Raw genomic sequence first — 19,940 nt, forward strand, 5'->3', positions numbered from 1 at the left:
GTTTAAATCTGTAACAGAACAGACATTCAGTGCACATAAACCAGTTTGAAAATGTCTGAAACCAGTTTGAGATAAACTTGGTTGAATGTAGTATGAGACTTAACTGATTTGGGTCAAACTGGTTCCCAGACCCTTTCCTGGTTTAACTTAAACCAAAGTCCCCCAGCATCCCAGGTGCTTTACAGCCCTGGGTGGGGCTCCAGCTGAGACTGCAGGTACAGAAGTGTCTGCCTGGCTTTCCCTTGCTCCCCCTCACCCCCCCCACACACATGCACACAATGCTCAGGCAGGCATTCCCTCCTCCCCTCTCCCACAGCATGGACATTGCCGGCATGTGGTATACTAGCTAATGTGAAGAGGTGTCTGTGTAAGGCACGCAGGACAGTGTCTGCTTAGAGCTTTTTGGAGCTAATCAACAGGTCAGCTGGTCCCTCCCTTCCTTCCTTGGAACAAGTTCTTTAAGAAGAGCTTGAACTAATGAGAGAGGCTTTTGTTTTCTGGATGCGCTGATAAATGTTCTATTAGGAGCTCCCTGTGTAACTCCCTGCTGTGTAACTAAATGCTGTGTAACACACTGCTGACTCCCTCCTGGTCAGGAGCAGCAAGGGAGGGTGGGGGGGAATCCCCTCCCTAATCAGAGCATCCTGCTAGGGCCTGGCCACATGCCCCTCAGCTCAGCACTGTAGAAGGGAAGGGAGGGCTGCTCTAGTGCCCCCTGGCTTCTAGCCTGAGCCCCTGCAGGCATACCTGAATTTCTTCAGTCCAGAGGGGATGTCTGTACAGTTACAAACTGGTCCAGCCTAGCCAGGTTAGGCTAACCTGCAAAGATTGAATCAATTCAGGATTTTTGAATGTCTCTCCCTAGCCTTTGCCCCCCTCCCTCTCCGCACCCCTCAACCCCACTTCAAAGGCCACACCTGGGGCTGATGTCCTACTCTCCTCCTCTGTTATTTATTGAACTGCTGGGTAAACAAGGGTGGGGAGCTGGACTCTGGCAGACAGAACCATCAAGCAGCTGCCCAGGGTGGGAGTCCCAAATAGCATGTGTGAGTTTTATTGCTCTGGCCTAGTCTCCCACTTGCTGGTCAGTCTGCACTGCTGTCTCCCCTGCCTTTGACATGTTATTTTCTTGTGGGTTTGTGGGGGAAAAGTCTTGCTTTCCTGCTCTTTCAAAAAGTGCTTTTTCATTCAGGGTGCTGAGTTGAGTCTGTCTGAGGTTCAGTGTCTCTGCAGTCATCCTAGGTTCAGTGCACCAGTCCTACATCCAGCTTGTCCCCAGGCTCAACAGCTCTCCATTTGCACTCTTAGGTCCTGCCCTTATATGCCTCCTCTCTGGAAAAGCAGCTTCTCTTTAGGCACTCACCTCCATCTGAACTGTCAGTCTGTGATTCTTCTAAGGATGTGATTTAAGGCACCTTTGAGTTTGGCCAGGGATGGAGGTGGTGCTTGTGCCCTTTTTCTGGAGGTCTGTTTTTGGCTAGAGGTGTGTGTGCAGAAGGAAGGGTCGGTGTTTCTGTCTGGGTTCAGAGGGCGCAAGCTCTTGCTGTGCTCTCTGGTGAATGGAGTGCATGTGCTGCTCTGGGGGTGCTGGTACATGCAGGTGTAAGTGCCCTCCTGCAAACACAGGTATCACCTTGATTGTGTTTTATGGCTGTCATTGCAAGAGTCCTTGTGTCTATTTCCAGAGCTGCAGTTTTAGGATGTAGTCATTTATTCCCATCAGGGAGAGCATGTATATTTAGCTGGGTTCCAGGTTTCCTTTTGGTGTGGTAAGATTAGTGGATTTGTGCTGTCTGCTGGTTTTAGCAGGAGTCTGACTGGGAAAGGCAGGGCTTCTCCTCAGTGCAGCATGGTTTAGGGGAAAGCATACTAGCTTAGGATTTGGGAGATTCATAGATTGTTAGGGGATGGAAGGGACCTTGTAGATCATCGGTTCCAGTCCATCTGTACTAGGCAGAAAAAGACAACTGAGGTCAAATGACCCCAGTGAGGTGACTGTCCAGTCTCCTTTTAAAGATTTCTAGGGCAAGTGACTGTACCACAGGAGGGAGTTTATTCCACAGTCTGGACACCCTGACTGTGAAGGAGTTTTTCCTGGAACTGAGCCTGAAGCGGCCTTCCAGAAGTTTGTATCCATTGCTCCTGGTCTTCCCCAGGGGTGTGCTGGTGAACAGCTGTTCATCGAGTTCTTGATGTACTCCCCTGATGTAGCAGTAAGCCATCACCAAGTCCTCTCTCTGTCTTCTCTTCTGTCAGCTGAAGGGGCCCAAGTCCCTTAGTCTCTCCTTGTATGGCTTGTCTCGCAAGTCCCTGATCATACAGGTGGCTCTTCTCTGCACCCCCTCAAGTTTTTCCACGTCCTTGTTGAAGTGTGGCACCCAGAACTGGATGCAGTACTCCAACTGTGGTCTCACCAGTGTAGAGTACAATGGGAGTATCACTTCCTTAGTTTTGCATGAGATACAATGGTTAATGCATGCCAGTGTGTTGTTTGCCCTGCTGGCCACAGCATTGCACTGCCGGCTCATGTTCATGCGATGGTTGATCATTACCCCAGATCCCTTTCAGCCATGGTGCAAGTCAAATTGTCGTCACCAAGCCATAGGTATGTTGGGTATGTTGATCTGGGTGCTTTTCCTGACTTTGCCACCAGTCTGTTGTGTAGCCTTGGGTGGCGCACTTCTGTGCCTCAGTTTCCCTATCTGTTATGTAGGGACAGCGATCTTGACCGCCTCTGTAAAATGCTGTGAGATCTGCTCCTTCCCCATGCCCACAGGCAAAGATGTGAATATTGTGAGCATGAACATACAGCTGGGGTAATGGGACGAGATGAGGCCCCTACAGAACGGTTTACCCCTAGACCCAGATTCAAACAGAGCAGGCTGCCCTCTATACGCAGCCTGAACCTGCAGCTTCTACTATTGTGGATCATGCCTACAAAACCCAATGGCAGACCAGGATCCTGTTGCGCTGGTGCTGAACAGAGAGGAGAAAGGTAGCCCCTGCCCCAGGAGCTTACTGTCCAAGTACTAGATAGAGCAGTGAAAGACAGATGGATGGTGGAGTGGAAGCAATTCATGAGCTGTTACTGGTGAGAAGCAATGGTCCCAGCACATCAGTTGTTTAATCACTGCCTTCTTTCACTTCCCTTCCTGTTTACGTGTCATCTCTCTCTGTGCTGGAATACACTGATGGAGGTGGGATGGTCCCTATGTGCCCTGCTCCACTGTGGCAGTTTAAAAGGTGCCAAAGTGAATTGGAAGATGCCTCAGCATGCAGCACATCCTGCCCCACTCACTGGTGGCTGAGAAGTGCTTAGTGGCTGGCTGGTTGAATTTGCCCTTTCTGTGTTATTCAGGCAGCAGTCTTCCTGTGTTATCCCAGGGAGCTGCTGGGGTGAAGTTTCCCCCTTTTCTGCTAGCCCTGGGGTGCCCTGTGTGATGGGGCTTCAAAGTTTACAGGAACTGCCTGACACTTGATTGGCTGCCCAGGGGACGAATGCCAAAGCTGAGAGGGGCCAATGCTACCTGAAGAACCCCTCAGGTCCTCAGGTTTCACTCATGACCATCTGACAGCAGCAGCAGCTGTTCTGCCAACAGGCACTAGCTGAGCCAAAGCCTCTCACACTCTAGGAGTCGAAGGAGAGTGAAAATCTGACCCTAAAAGGTCTTTCCTTGGGATATTGCTCTTTCCATCGAAAAGTAAGTAACTGATTAAGACCTGGGTGGCTGCCAGGCAGGCAGCCAGTGCCTCAGAGCTTGTGAAATGTCTCTGCATTTTTTTTTCCCCACTAGAGTAGCACAGAATGGTACAAACTAACAAACCGCACTCCCCCTCCGCTTTGCCTCAGGGACCGTGCAGCCTGAGCGCTCTCGCTCCCCTGCTGCGGGTGAATTAGAACAGTAAAGCCCCCATGGACACTTGTCCGGGGCTGGCACCATCTGGGGAAAGACGGCGCGGTTGTGTTTTTCTGCAGTCAGCTGACCATCACTCCAGACTCAGTTATTCATGTTAGGAAAACAAGCTGGGAGCTGGGGAGAAAGCCCCCACAGAGGATGGCCATAAAGAGAAACCAGGCAGTACAAGATATGGATTGAATAAGCCCACTGGTTTGAAAAGGAAGCAGACCCTTTGTGACTGCAGACCTAGCTGTGAGAATGACAGGGGAAGCGGAGGGTCGGGGAAGAGATTATACTTCTATTCCATCTTCCTTCTGCTGCACAGCAGAGTTAGAAACATGGCTTAAAAGTACCCTCTGCTCCTGGCTTCTTCTCTCATCGTTCTAAATATAAACTTTTGGCCACTTCAAGCTGGAGGTTGCATGAAAGGTTTCCAGGCTGCCTGGTGCAAGGTCTGCCTTGTTGCGGCTCCTTCTGGGCAGGGGTCGGGAGAGATCCATGCACCCCTTTTTCCATCTTGCGTGTCCTCTTGGGTGGGGGGGAGGCGGGGAGCCCCTCGCAGGGAAGGCAGGGGTAGATTCGATTTCTCCGCTCTTGCGAAATGGGAGAGGTGACATGCCAGGACAAGACACCATTTGAGGCCATTGCTTCATGGCAAATCCTCCTCCGTTTCCTGGCCGAAGATTCCCTGAGGCTGCAGTTTGTGATGTGTGCACAGGCAGTGACTCTATCCCTAAACCAAGAGTGCAGGCACAGGGCTAATGTGGGAAGACTCTGCAGAGAGGGGGAAATGTGGCGGGGGGGAGGGGAGCAAGGAGGGGGAGGGAAAAGAAAAAGGAAAACTGAGTGATCGGGATGAGAAGAAGAGAGAGCTGTATGGGGGAGGAGCTTTTGGAGAAAAACCCTGGGCAGACACTGCTAAGGGACTCTGCACAGAACCCACTTGCATGTAGCAACAGCTCACCTACCTGCTGCCAGGACAAGGGGCAGCTCACCTCTTATATACATCAGGGGTCATGAACCTACCATCTACCCAAGGGATGATACAAAGGGATAGTCACCAGCTGGGTTCATGCATTACAAGGCAGCTGCTGTGTGCCTGCAAGAGGTCCGCGCCTTCTGTGTACACAGGAAGCGATCCTTATCACACTGGTTGTGGCAACTGGCACCTGCTCGGTGTGGAAGGAGTCTGTGCACCTGCTCTGTAAGCGAGGAGTGCCTTCCCTGTTCCAGAAGACATTTCCCTGCTTCTCTCTGCAAAGTCTACAGCTTCCACTGCAGTCTTCACCTCATCCAGTGGAGCCTGGTGCCCAAGTAAAGTCTGCAAATGCATCCAATTCATTTGTTAATTAAATGCACTCCTATCCTATTGCCTCATTCCTGCCCTGGGTTGTGGGGCGTTGTCAGTTTAGGAATACAAAATGAGCAAAGCCCTGTGGTGCATGACATTTAAAATTTAACCAGAGAAATCAGGGGATGGAGCAATCCTGCTTCAGTCCCCAGGGAACTGGCTGCATGCTCTAAAAGGTCCTTTTCCATCTCTAATTTATAAGATGAGCAGGGAAAGAGAGAGCAGAAGAGATGGCAGGAAAGGGTGGGATGTTATAGAGCCACTTCCCTGCAGCCCTGGATAAGAAAGATGCTTTCTGTAACAACCATTTATGAAGGAAATAAATGTTCATAAGGCCCAAAGAAAGGCTAAGAGCACCAGGGGACAGATTCTGTTCCACTTATTAGGCACATAAGGGGTCTTAGGAACCTAAATAAGATACTATTGCACCCTGCTCGAGTCCCTGAAAAACAATTCATGTGCAAGATTGGTGGGTCATTGTCCTCCTCCTCACTGCTTTTTTGAGACTCAGTCCTAAGGATGAGATAACACTGCATTATAGAAGTAGATGCATCAATGGACATGAACAGGGTGGCCTAGAACCTGGCTTCTGTGGTCCTGCCTTTGTCCAGAGACTATATTAGATCTTCCAGACTGGTCCAGTCCAAAGTCCGCCTGAGCCTAATGGCTCATGCAGCCAGGATGGTTAAGGTAGGTTGGTTTCTATAGCCTAGCACAAGGGACTGATGTAGCCAGCCTCATGTCTGGCTGCCTTTGACCCATCAGCCTGAGGGACCAAGGAGTGCTCCTCTGCTTCTGAGCTCTGGATTTCAATCTATTCAAATCTTCAGTGATAAAACTTGCTAGAGAGGGCAAAAGGGAATTAGTAGGAACCTTGTAGTACCACGACATCCTGGAGTGAGTCTGGAATACCCACGGTGGATGAATGAGAAACAGAAAAGATCACACACTGACAGCCAAACTGGGGAGGCAGGTAATTATGAACCATCAAGCTCAATTTCCATTCCTGGCATGTTGCTAGAACAATTATTGGAGCCATGTCCTGTGAAAGAACATGATGAGGGACCAGATGAACTCTTTCAAGAGTTATAGGTGTTGCGGGAAGACAAAATTAAATGTTTCACCTCTAAAACCAAAGGAATTAGGAAAGCAAGTACAGGAGATACCCGATTATGGCCCTCACTGCTTATGCATGCTTGCTAGCTCTCACTACTTTGGCACCCCACATGGACCTATATTTGAGTTTCTCCATGGGGACTGTAACATGGATAGAGAAGCCCTTAAGGACCCCCTCACCCCCATACCTCTGATTCATTATCTTCAGCAGTATACTGATGAAAGAACATGTTCAGGATGTGGCTGAGAGTAGGACTAGCAAGTTTGGGGTAAGAGAAAGAAAACCCATAGTACTAAGTGCCCTGCCAGGTCTAGTTTAGTTCACTTCCAGCTCTGGGGGAGTTACTACAAGTCAGAACTGCACCACAGCTGTCCTGGCTTCTGCCAGGGTTTGCACTGGAACCTGGAGCAGCCCTGAACAGGATAGGCTTTTATTGCATGGTGGTATGGCGTTCCCTAATTCTCCTAATACAAAGTGGGGCCTTGGGAAGTGTGGGTCATTGGATTTCTGGGTATATCCCCTGAGACATGGGAGGCTATGGGACAACATGTTCTCTCACCTGGGTATGGAGCAATCTGTTGCTCTGGCCAATACAGGGGGGTAAGCAGAGTAATGTGGAGTGTCCAACTCCCTGTGTAGCGGTGGATGAGGGATGTACTGCGAACCTGGGCTCTCACTTCCAGTTAGCAAGGAGCTTTTCAGTATAGAGGGCAGTCTGCTGAGTAGTGATAACATGTGGGAGTGGGGAAGGAGACCTCATCCTACTTAGCAATCAGATGGGGCCGTTGGCCAGTGGTAAAGGACTCAGTTAAGCGATGGGAGATTAACAGAATATTTTCAAGTTTCCTGCTATTGCTGCTAGACTCAGACCCCCAGCAATAGGCAGCGATGCAGGGCTTGACAGACATGTGGTGTTCTGGAAGAAAGAGACTCTGAGCACTTGCGGCCCCTGTGGATCCCACAGACTGTTAGCAAAGGCAAGAGTGGAACAGGCCACCCACCAGCACAGTGGGTGACAGCTCCAATTTCATAGTTTCATAGTTGTTAGGGGCTGGAAAGGACCTTACAGATCATTGGGTCCAGCCCCCCTGCACTTGGGTAGGAAAGACTGCTGGGATCAGATGACCCCAGCAAGATAGTTGTTAAAATGCTTTTTGAAGATCGCCAGGGTGGGTGACTACCACCTCCGAGAGAAGCCTGCTCCAAACCCTCAGCACTCGGCTTGTAAAAAAGTTTTTCCTTGTGTCTAGCCTGAAACGATCCTCAATCAGTGCATGCCCATTATTTCTTGTCCTCCCCTGGGGGGCCTTGGTGAATAGATGCTCCCCCCGGCCCTGATGTACGTCCTTGATATACTTATAGGCTGTCCCCTCTGAGTCTTCTCTTCTCCAGGCTTAACAGTCACAAGTCTTTCAGCCTCTCCCTGTATGACCTGGTCTCTAGGCCTCTAATCATGCGAGTGGCCCTCCTTTGGACTCTCTCCAGCTTCTCCACAGCCTTCCTGAAGTGCGGCGCCCAGAACTGGATGTGCCGCTCCTGAGCTTGTAAGTGTGTTGTGGATTATTTCTCCCCAGATGGAGTACTTAACATTTCTCCATGTTAAACAACATCAGGTTGAGGTCTCCCCACCTGGCAAGACTGTCCAGGTCAGCCTGTGTTGCCTGCCTGTCTTTGAGTGTGACCATGCTCCCCCATAGTTTGGTGTCAAAAGCATCTTCCCCCGTCCCTCGGTGGGCTTGAACCACCAACCTTTCAGTTAACAGCAAAACATGCTAACCAATTGTGCCAGAGACTGGCAAACTTTTGTCGTTTCCATTCAATTAGCTACACAGGGGATTCTGCCTCTTTCCTAGTGCCCACCCCCTTGTGCCTGGAGGTTGCTTCGTTTCAGGGGCAAGTGATTTTTTTATGTCTACATCCCCACACCCGTCCTCCTCCCCGGCTTCATTACAAACAAATCAGCCCTTTTTAAACTTCAGGCATCAGAGCAGCTCTGCGCTGCAGCAGGAGAGAGTGGAGTGAGGAGGAGCTGACTGTTAGATGGTGCACCCAGTAGGCAGCAAGGAAATACAGGGTCCGTACCTTAACTCTTTCTTGCCTGTATTATCCTCCACCTTGTAGGATAAGCCGCTTTGAATCCTTCTATCTGTCTGAGGTTCTTTCCTAGCCTATATTCCAGTATCTGAGCACCACACACCTTTTAACGCACTTGTTCTCTCAGAGTACCCCAGGGAAGGAAGGCAGCACTCTTACCCATGTTTCACAGATGAGGCTAAGGTGCAGAGAAGCCAGATAATTTACCCAAGGTCATACAGGAAGTCTGTGGAAGAAGAGGGGAGATGAATGCTTTATTCCCAGACTAGTGTCTTATACACTGAACAATCCCAGGCCTCGTTTTCTTGTATGATTTAAAATATGAAGTAGGCTCTAACAGTGCTCACTTTAACACAAAGCCAAGGACCACTTGTGAGTGTTTAGCTCTGACCAGTCCATCTGCCACCCTATAGACACATGTGAGATAAGAGAAAGGCATAAGAGGACTCCTGTACCATCACCAGCAGGTGGGTATCTTATTATTCTCAGCTCACTGTTCTTCCCCAGGGCAGGGTGAGTCTTTGTTCACTGTGAGGATAGACTGGGTCAATTGGTGAGGTGCCGTCCTAGAAGATGTCAGATGATCAGGAAAAGATCAACCTCCCCATACCCCCAAATCACAAAAATGCACTGCTAAGTTTGAGAGGCACTATCACTTAGAGGCAAGGAATTAGCTCAGGTGGGACCCATAAAGTAAAACCCCAAGTCTAGGAAAAGTGCTGAACTCCTTAAGTGAGAGGTCCTGGCCTGACCTCTCACTTATGAGCTATTATGAGCGTTCTGTCCATGGTTATAAAATAGGATGCCCATGGCACTGTCTTTCCAGTACCAATACAAGCCCACACAACAACATCAGGGCATATGAATAAAACCATGTTCTCACAGTGTAAGTTCCCAGGATGCATCTGATCCTTTGTTAGTGTAGCTAAGGTTGTGGGTATTAAGCCTTAACCAAAATTCCAGCAGAAGAGCACGCCTAAGTGTTCTCTCCATTCACTTCCTTGTAGATAGCCTATGTCTGTTGATCCCATGGGTATGGGGAAAGGACCATATCATCACCTTTGCTTGGGAGCTTTGTTGATACGGGGGTAGCAGAAGGACTGTGATATTACAGGCATCAGACTGATCCATTCTGGTGGTGTCCTGCCCGGGTAATCAATCTGTCATGCCACTGCTTTATTAATAATTTCCCCCCAGAATACTGAACTAAGAAAAATCCAGTTTCTAAAAAGTGAACAGTCTGAATTGCATGAATACTATGTATTGTAGATATTATTACTGCATCCGTGGAGGGAGTTTGAAGATATGGACAGATGTATGATTGATTACAGTGCGAAATGGGGGCTTACTGTTTAGGATGATGCATCAGTTGATCCAATGTAACTATCTCACCTGTTCATTCTTATCCTTCAGTAACTGAAGCTACAAATTAGTAAAATACCTCTAAATGAAAGGGAGGGAATTGGCTGCAGTTTAGCCTCACTTACTGGGGGATGGTAGCAGACAGACAAAGTATCTGCACGAGATTCAATTGTGCTGCAGTCAGTGTCCCCTACCCCATACTGCCAAGTCTTTTGTTGGTCCTTGCCCAGAGCCTGGGGAGTATAACAACTTAATGCCTGGTTGGAATCTTTAGCAATTGATTAATGATTTATTAAGAAGTTTATGAATCATTTATTAACTCTTTATAAATGAGATATAAGTATGTCCTTGCGAGCAAAAATTGACAAAAAATCAGCTATAAGGGACCCTGTGTTTTGAGGGACTCGATCAGTACAACATAAAAACAAATGCTTAGCATATTCTTCATCCAAGGACATAACCTAACCGCCTGTTGTGCATGAAAAACCCTAGGCTGAAGTTTCAAAGGAATCCAAAGAAGTTAGACACCCATCTAGGCATATAAACACTTAGGATGATTTGAGAGCCTCTGCCTTTGTGCATGGGGTGGTGTACTCATAACTGAACAGACAAAATGGGGAAGCAAGCAAGAGTTTGGGGCAGAAATGGAATGAAACAAATACAATGGCTCCAGGAGGATATGCCAGCCTGGTGTGGCTTCTCACACAGAAACCAAAACCAACACATCCAAATCACAAAGGAGGAGATTTGGGGATTAAGAAACTTTTAGCAAGAAATACTTGTTTCTGCTAAAGCAGCAGGCTAGAAAGTAATTTAATGATGCCAACAAATTCACAGATGACAAGACCAGAAGGCACCACTGTGACCATCCAGTCTGATCTCCATGCGACACAGACCAGGGAACTCCCCTGAGTTACGGTAATTTTTGCTTGGACCAGAGCATAGCTTTTAGAAATGCATCCGACCTTAAGGTAAAAATTGCTAGTGATGGATAATCTACTACAAGATTTGGCAAAATACCAGTATTCCAAAGTTTAATTGACCCCCATGGCTAAAAATATTCACTTTGTTTTTAATAGAAATTTCTTGAGCTTCAACTTCTAGCCACTGGATTTTTGTCTGATGCATGGGAAAAGCCTTGTATTGGCAAGTTTTTGTTCCCAGCAGAGGCACTTAGAAACTGTGACCTAGTAACTCCTTTACCTTCTCTTGTTTAAACTAAACAAACTGAACAGCTTTTAATCCCTGTTTTTAGGTTTCAGCATTAAAGCCCCTTTGAGAAGCAGGGAGCAGGTCGGAGCTGCCAGAGGTATGCAGGCTCAGGCAAAGAGCTTCCCCTCTGGTCTCCCACATGGTTTGGATTTTCAGTTCCATTTGTGCCCACAAGGGCTCAAATGGAGCATCAATTGACTGACAAATCAATTTAGTGATAATATTTGATGGTGGGCACTAGGACACTATCATAGCTAGAAGCATAAACACAACACAAACATCCTAAGCTAAAAAAAGTAGTCTCTACTGGATCTGTTACTACCATCTAGAAGGGAGTCAACTTTCAAACTCCTTAAATTCTGTCATTTATTTACTAAAAGTGTATGGAAAAAGTTAAGTGTGGTAGATAATATGGGGAAAAAAGATCCAGTTTGTGTTGTAGTGTAAGTTTATGGACAGCCTCAATTGAACAACTGCTACAGCACAACCATGATAAGTAATTATTACTTCTACAGAATTTTGAATTCAGAATTACAACTTCTACAGTGTCTAGTGTTACTAGAGACTGATACTTTCAGTTACCAGAGACTGATATGGGCCTCCAAGTCCCAGGGTCATGTAACAGGATGGAATAGTGGAAAGAGCCCAGAAAGCCCCGTGCCCAACTGGAGGAAGATTGTCCTGGTGCAAGCACTATGGACGAAAAGCTGTAAGGCTGTCCCCTGAGATTCCTTTCCTATAGCATAGCAGGGTATATCAATGATTACACCACAGCACAGAGAATCCAAGAGGCAGTGAGGCCTATCAGGCAATTCAGGATGTCGTAATGTAGACCGGCTGCCATAGCAGGCTAAATTACCCTGGGAGCTTTAGAATAGCCTTGGACTGAGACAGTGTAAAGGCAACCTGAACTTCCCCGTAGACAGTGGGTCTCACCTGCCATTCCTGCCTCAGTTCCAAGGGCCTGGTTGGCAGCAGTTTGCTATGAGACTTAATACTTCAAATGACTCCCTTTGGACAGTCATGGCAATAGTCACTGTGCCCAATAGTGAGGGGGGTCTTTTTCACCTGCTGGTTTGGGGGATGGCCCCCTTCCATGACCAAAGAGATGAGAATTTGTTACAGCCCCAGTGGGGCACTTGGTTCTTCAATTCCAACTGTGGTAGGTCACATTTTTAGTGCTCGAGGCCCAGGGCTGAACCCCAGCCTACACGTTTGCTACACAGTCTCTGACAGCAACCTATGGTGTGGGGAAAGGAAGGTGCTGGCTAGAGCAAACATTCAAAACAGGGAAAATGCTTTTTGAGTCCCCCGGTTTTGTACTTTCTTCCTGCACATAAAGGTGTAGACCTTTTCATCAAAAGCATCCTCCCTGCCTCCTAACCTGTGTTTATATTTGTGGAATTGGGTGGAAAAGGTAGGAAGAGGATCCAGTGACAGACAAGGCAATTAGAAATTGGGAACTGCATAAGAGACAGAGATGGCAACTGGGGAAGGAAGTGAGAAGCAGACAAGAGGCACCAGCAAACTGCAGGTAGTTTGGCAGCCAGGCATCACTATAGGGGAGCTGTAAGGGGGCAGCCCCAAACTCTCAGCTTGAATCAATCCAGTCCCAGATGAGATGACAACCAACTGCATACTAATGAAAACAGCCAGGCAGGTATGAAATGCAGTCCACTTCTGCCACCAAACAGCAAACAGTGGCCAGTGTCTGATGGGGCTGGTGGTGGTGACTAGAGCTGCTATGCCATACATGGTTGATCCTTACTCCTAGAAGGACAGAAGGGCATAAGAGGGCATTTAGCATAGCCTGAATTCAAGCCTCATGGTTCAGAGGCAGAGGATGAGTGCAGAAGTGGCTGTTGCTGCTGCTGTTACCCTGGGGAACCCCAGTGCACTGTATACTGGTGTGATGGATTATGGGCCACCTCCGATTCATCTCTGCAGCTCCAAGTCTTGGAACAAATTAACAGATCCATCAAAAAACTTAAGTTGCCATCTCCTCTAGACATCAGGGAAAGAGAGTCTCCTTGCTTGTGTCTGGGGACAAAAATTGCCCTTGTTCCCTTTCAGGTGTGGTGACTTCTTTGGAGGAGCAGGGATTGATTCTCTTGATTTCCTGGTAGGGTGCCCAGCATAGAGGACAGTCCGGTTGTCCTCTGTCCTCTACTGATCTGAAACCAGACATCTTTATGTCCTCTATTTTTCTCTTCATATAAAGGCATCCAGTTTCATATCAATAGAGGACAGAGTAGCAGAAAACCAGATGTCCTCTATGATGGCCACCCTATTTCCTGGCTGCTTGTGGGTATGAAAGCACCCGAATATAGAAACGAGTAAGAAAAACGTGAGCCATCAGAAGGTCTCATTGAAAGACCTGTGACAGAAATAATCCTGATCTAGTGTCCAGTAGCAGCGCTCAGCCATGGGCCTGCCAAACTAAACAGGCCGGCAGAGATCCTGAGAGCGTAACTTAACCCTGACAAACAGTAAAATGGCTGCCATCGGCACCTGCATCATCTTCTCAGCCAACCCTTGGAGGCTCTGTTTCCAATCAGCCCCATGTGCTTCCCGCTCCCTGATCTGATGTGAAGGCAGCCTGTTTAATATAGCTCTTACGCACTTCCCCAGGCTTGCCTCCTCTTGCAGTGGAAGCAGGGCTGTGGCAGCGAGGAGCCCAGAGATGCTAGGGGAGATTGTGTGCAACTCACTGTATTGCTCCCCGGAGGGAAGCTGTTTCAGCCACACCAAAGAGCAGCCCAAGGGGAGCCTTGCTGTCTTGTGAGGTGAGGTAGTTCACTCTTGTCGTTGTCACCGTACCCCAGGGTTATTCTGCACAGGGCTGGTAAAGAGGGAGCTGGACTGAAAAAGGAAAGGGGCAGTTTATGAGGCAAGTCTTTACAGCATCCCCTGTTATATGGGAATGCTTTCCCTTCCAGAGGACTGTGGCCCCTGCCAGACTTTTCAGTGTGTATTCACTCCCCCCTTCCTGCCTCCCGCTATTATTTGCCCATCAATTAAACTAGACATAGTTTCACTCCTAATCATATTCGTTTGGCATGGGAGAGCCCCTGGCTGATGTGGTGCTGGCATGGAGGGTATGGCTGGAGTAGAGAAGGGAGATAGAGCACTGCTATGCTCTTAGTGGTCTTTGCTGGCAGGTGGCCTCCAGGGACCATAGTCAGCTATTATCCTTTAGAGAAACCCCAAGGAGTTGTAATCTGCTCCTGTCTGGGCTGTGCCCAGTGAACAGTGGGCACAGCTATGAACAGGGTAAGATTTTTTTCAATGTCTGAGCTAACCAACAGGCAGGAGTCTGACAGCTTTGCAACCAGGTCAGGGACACCTCTGCGTGGCCAAGCAAATGCAGAATCAGCAGGAGGCCCTGAACATAAAAAGCAGAGTGAAGTTTTCCTGTGCTAGACCTTTAGCAAAGGGCAACAGCTGGCCACAGCTGGAGCTCCATCAGGACACCACAGTGTTTTGTGCTGCTGTGTGAAGGCATTCTGGACTGTACAAGGCAGACAGAATTGTATACTAATGAGCCTCACGCTAGGCTTGCTACAGGGCATCTATGCAAGAGCTGCATACACAGCACAGCTATTTTTGCTACAGGCAAGAAACTTGGAGACAACTGGTTTACGTGTTAAGCTACTTAAAGGACAGTGGAAATTATGAGGATAACATGTCCTAAATTACATATTTGCAAGGTATTTGGGGCAAGGGCCATCATTTTATTAGGAATTTGTACTGCACTTGCCACAGTGGGAGAGATGGGGTCGCAGAGCACGTACAGTCTCTTGCTACAGCTCTGAGATCCTGGCTGCCGTATTTGCAAATCACAATTATCATTTACCTTCACTTGTCACCTCATCAAAGAGACTGAGGTTAAACAGTTCCTGCCTCAGCCCTCAAGAAGGTGCCACCGTGTGTGTGTGGGGGGGGGGAGGGCTATGGACAAAAGTTACACATAAACCAGTTTAAGTGATTAGAAACTAATTTAAACCTGTAACAGAACAGAAGCTCAGTTTCAATGGCTGAAACTGGTTTCAGATAAACCTGGTTGAAGGTAGTATCAGACTTAATTGATTTGGATCAAACCAGTTTATGAAACTTCTGTCCGAGATCCCTTCCTGGTTCAAGTTCAATCACCGTCCCACAGCATCCCGGCATATTTTCCAGCCCTGGGCTGTCCTATATACTCCAGAAAGCAGGGCTGTCCCTGCCCCTCTGCTCCCTAGCTGGAGCAGTGAGGGCTGGCAGATGAGGGTGGGGCAAACCCAGCTTGGGATGCAGCCCAGTCTGCAAGGGGCTTACTGCTCCCCCACAGGCAAAACCCAACTAGGGGCTGAGGCTGGGGCTTAAACATGCATTCCCCAACTCACACTTACTGCTGGCTGCAGCTGTGGGCTACAAAGCCCAGAGGCACATGGAAGCAGGAAGAGGAAGTGATGAGCACCTCTACAGAGTCCTGCTGCTGTGATTGTGGATTGCAAATCTCAGAGACCTCAGGGGTAGCAGGTTGAGAAAGTGAACACACAACCAGAGAGCCATGCTCTAGCACTCCCTGGCTTCTGGCCTGAGCCACTGAAGGTGTGTGGCTGCATTTCTTGAATCAAAGGTAAATGTCTGTTCACTTCTGTTTTGATTTAATCTGTGCAGTTCAGACTAACCTGCAAAGACTGAATTGATTCAGTCATAGGCTTTTTGATTGTCTGTACCTAGCCAGAGAGAGAGAGACAGATAAAGAAATAAGGACCAAACCAAATGAGAAAGGTTGGGTTTGCGTTCTGCTGACAAAAGTGACTGGCCAAGGGCTAGCATATAGATTTGCTGGGAAGAGCAAGGTGGAGGTGAGTGTGACAAGGCATGTGAGTAATTCAAGAGGCCTTAGAGCAAGAACAGTGCCAGCTGAATGGGTTGTAAGTACCCTCTGAAAAGCAATGCAGGAGCTTACTGTAACATATAAATAAAACTAAGGTAATACAACAGGGAGTTGGAGATTTTACATGCATTGCATTTGGGAGATTCAAGGCAGGGATCTGACAACAAGCATAGCTCTGGCCTCCTATGGGTATGCATCACAATAGTGCCTTCCTGATTATGCTACATTAAGGAATACTACTACCTCTAAGCAAAGAACAGCATAATTTAATTCAAAGAATTGCACCGGTTTCTGTACAGATAGTTTGGGTTGGACAAAGCACTTAAGTATATACTTAAAGTTAATTATGCACTTCTGTGTTTTGCTGCCTGAGGGTGAGAAAATGTTTTGTAACACACAGCTTTTACCCCATTGCTACAATGACACCTAATGAGAGTGACCCTATATAGCATTTTTCCCCAGGACCGTTATGATACAGGTGCAATGAGAGCAAACCCACAGCAGAGCCTTGATCTGTCTCCTCTTGCTGTGGAAAGGCATTTATTTGTTGGCTCCAAACAAAGTTCAGGCTCAGTCCAATCTTACTGTCAAGGGCAGCATTCAGAAAACTAGCTCTTTTGCAAGGCTTCAGGAAAGTTCATACTACATAGTTTCACTCAGCTCCTTAGCATGACAGATGCTGCCTGGAAGTACCCTGCATTCCTTACAGTGCAGTCCAACCAGGCATTAAATATTATGATGGGAGATAGAGGATAAAAACCATTCCAGTGACAGGAATTTGAATTCTGCATTCAGTGTCATTAGTCTTGGACTGGCACAAACTCGGCTTCCAGAAGGAGAGTTTAGAGCTTGAATCTTACACTCAAGTTTAAGATTGCCAGCCCTTAAATTTTCAGAAATCATGTGCCAGGATCCAGAAATTTATGAGAATACTTTAAATTGCTGTTACTAATAACAATTAATGCTGATTTCTTTTTCTTTTGCCTTTTGATCTTTAAGCCCTCTGGGACTATGCTTTTTAGCTTTTCCCTATAATCGTGAGAGCTAAAACATTCCTTTTTGAAAAAATGAAGATGGAAACTCCCATGGGTGCATGAGCTAGGGCTTTTTAAGCAAACTACTAAATTTTCTTGCATTCAGCATGCACCTTTAATAAAAAAAACAGATGCTAGAAATCAGAGTGTGCATTATTTATAAGAAATACAATGCAAATGCGTTCTGCCATTTATGGGTGAAACAGGAGTATACTCTGTAGCAATCCACAAGGAGCAGATGTAATGAACAGACTCAGCTCCCTGGCTGCTGCTCCCCAGGTATTTACTGCAAGAAAATATCTTTTTTTTTCTTTATCCTGCCTTTCAAATACAAGTTGTTGATTATATTCCAGGGTGTGTTGTATGCAAAGAAATATGGTATGACAAGATACCCTCACTAACCTTTAGGCTAGTGAGTCTGCATTGTCACTGTGGCTAGGGACAGACATTCAAAAAGCCTGAGCCTGAACTAATTAAATCTCTGCAGGTTATAGTTTCATAATTTCATAGTTGGTAGGGTTGGAAGGGACCTGAGCAGATCGAGTTCAACCCCCTGCCATGGCAGGAAAGAGTACTGGGGTCAAACGACCCCAACAAGGTGCTTATCTAGCCTCCTCTTAAAGACCCCCAGGGTAGGAGCCAGCACCACTTCTCTTGGAAGTTGGTTCCAGATCCTAGCCGCCCTGACAGGAAAGTAGCGCCTTCTGATATCTAACCTAAACCTACCCTCTGCCAGCTTCTGACCGTTATTCCTGGTCCTCTCTTGTGGAGGCTGAACAGGTTCAGGTCCCATAGCCTCTCCTTGTAGGGCCTGCCCTGCTGCCCCCTGTTCATGAGGGTGGCCTCCTCTGGACCCTCTCAATGCTGGCCACATCCCTCCTGAAGCACGGTGCCCAGAACTGGATGCAGTACTCCAGCTGCGGCCTGACCAGTGCTGCGTAGAGGGGGAGGATCACCTCCTTGGACCTGCTCGAGATGCATCTGTGGATGCATGACAAGGTGCGGCTGGCCTTCCTGACTGCGTCCCCACACTGTCGGCTCATGTTCATCTTGGAGTCAATGATAACTCCAAGATCCTTTTCTGCCTCTGCACTGACAAGAAGGGAGTTCCCCAGCCTGTAGGTCTGCTGCTGATTCTTCCTCCCCAAGTGCAGCACCTTGCACTTGTCAGTGTTGAATCCCATCCTGTTCCCATCCGCCCACCCCTGTAACCTGTCTAGGTCCAATTGCAGCCTATTCCTCCCTTCTAGCATGCCCACATCCCCCCCCATCTTAGTGTCATCAGCAAATTTGAACAGGGTGCTTTTTACCCCCTTGTCCAAGTCACTGATGAAGATGTTGAACAGTGTGGGACTGAGGACGGAGCCTGGGGGACCCCACTGCCCACATCCCTCCAGGTCGAAAATGACCCATCCACCACCGCTCTCTGGGTGCGGCCCTCCAGCCAGTTGGCAACCCATTTGACTGCGTAGGTGTCGACACCACAGTCCCCCAGTTTCTTAATGAGAACGGGGTGAGAGACAGTGTCCGAAAGTCCAGAAAGACTACATCCACTGCTACCCCTGCATCTAAGGATTTGGTGACCTGGTCGTAGAAGGCCACCAAGTTGGTCTGACAGGACCTGCCTCTAATGAACTTACTGTAGTAAGCCTACTGCCGCTACGCTCTCGCCGCCGCGCTCCTGCTGCCACCATACCCCGCCCAGCTGCTGGGGGCACGCATCGTTCATGCCGGTTTGAGCTAGATCAGTTAAGTCTGGTACTACATTCAACCAGGTTTATCTCAAACCGGTTTCAGCCATTTTCAAACTGGTTTATATGCACTGAATGTCTGTTCTGTTTAAACTAATTTCTGGTCGGTTAAACTGGTTTATGTGTAATGTCTGTCCTTAGCCTGTAGGTTTAAGGTCATTTTTGTTCCTGCCCCATGCTTTTGATGTGCTTTTTGAAGTGTTTAAAATGAGAGTTATTTTTGTTTGTATGCACTGGTTAGAATTCTACACACTGAGAGCTTTGGGGCTCTTCTGACCTGCCCGAGTATTTCAGACTTTATTGTTGAGCCAAAGATTTGGTAGCTACAATATCTCAGGCTATGGAGATAAACTTGGGAGACCGGATGGTCTTCAGCAGTGAGGAGTACTTTGAATTTGTTATTGGAAGATATGCACCTCCATAGCCTCTGGTCCCTCTCATCCTGATCATCCCTGGGCATTTATAGGATGCTGATATCCTTCACCAGTATTTGCATCTCTTATTATCACTTATTTCTCACAGAAAATTGTTCTGGACTCTGTGTGAGTACAGAGTAAGAAGCTCAGTTCTTGCCTCAAAGCACTTGTAATCCAAGCAGATAATGCAGACAAGGCTGGAAGAGGAAAAGGAGGCATAGATATTTGCCATATATCACACAGTGGGCAAGACACAAGCCCCCAGGAGTCTCTTGTGTCCCAGGCTAGGGTCCTTGCCACAGACCACTGCCCTTGAGGGGGCTGGGTAGAGCAAGATGTTTGTAGAAGGCACGAGGATGGCTATCATGTTTTGATGGGGGTGTTCACATTGCTGTACTAATTCTTATTGTGGTAGTGCCTCAAGGTCCCAGCAGGGCCCAGGTGACAGCCTGTCCACAGCCCAAGGAGACTGCATCTAGCCTGAGTTATAAACAAGCAGCCCCTTGCTGACTGGGTTTCAGCTGCTTCTATGCTCAAAGCAGTGATGAGCCTGAAGCATCAGCAGAGGGGGGCATCCTGGGCTGGCCTGATGCCCCTTATTTGGATTCCTTTATTACTTATTTCTCCAGCTTTCCCCATCCCCCTTTGGCTACCATTGTCCTCCTTCAATTATTTTGTATGTCATGTAGCAGATGAATTTTATGCCCATTGAGGATGTGCGCAATTGCATGTGATTGCCCCATCCCTGGAAACAATGGCTGCAGGGAGGGGCAGAGAAAGGTTCTTCCTGGTCTTTGGAGAGCTGCAAATCCAGCTCTG

At 47.9% G+C, this 19,940-nt stretch overlaps 1 protein-coding gene across 7 annotated transcripts in view; it reads left to right on the forward strand.

Moving 5' to 3' along the window:
• SCN4A (sodium voltage-gated channel alpha subunit 4) overlaps positions 1 to 19,940 on the forward strand; it is a 168,533-nt gene that overhangs the window by 13,282 nt on the left and 135,311 nt on the right. For 2 of the 7 annotated variants that reach the window (XM_090044266.1, XM_090044272.1), the window contains exons 1-2: positions 3,571 to 3,701; positions 10,661 to 10,741. The exons of 1 other annotated variant lie outside the window; for it this stretch is intronic. The gene's annotated coding sequence lies outside the window, so the exon portion shown is untranslated. Of the gene's footprint in view, positions 1 to 3,566; positions 3,702 to 7,810; positions 7,912 to 8,874; positions 8,929 to 10,660; positions 10,795 to 19,940 lie in introns of those variants that run through there. 4 more of the 7 variants (XM_090044269.1, XM_090044271.1, XM_090044270.1 and 1 more) reach the window with 4 other exon arrangements.

Source organism: Crocodylus siamensis, chromosome 4 (assembly GCF_052110815.1).
Source record: "Crocodylus siamensis isolate JL-2025a chromosome 4, ASM5211081v1, whole genome shotgun sequence".
Lineage (NCBI taxonomy): Eukaryota > Metazoa > Chordata > Crocodylia > Crocodylidae > Crocodylus > Crocodylus siamensis.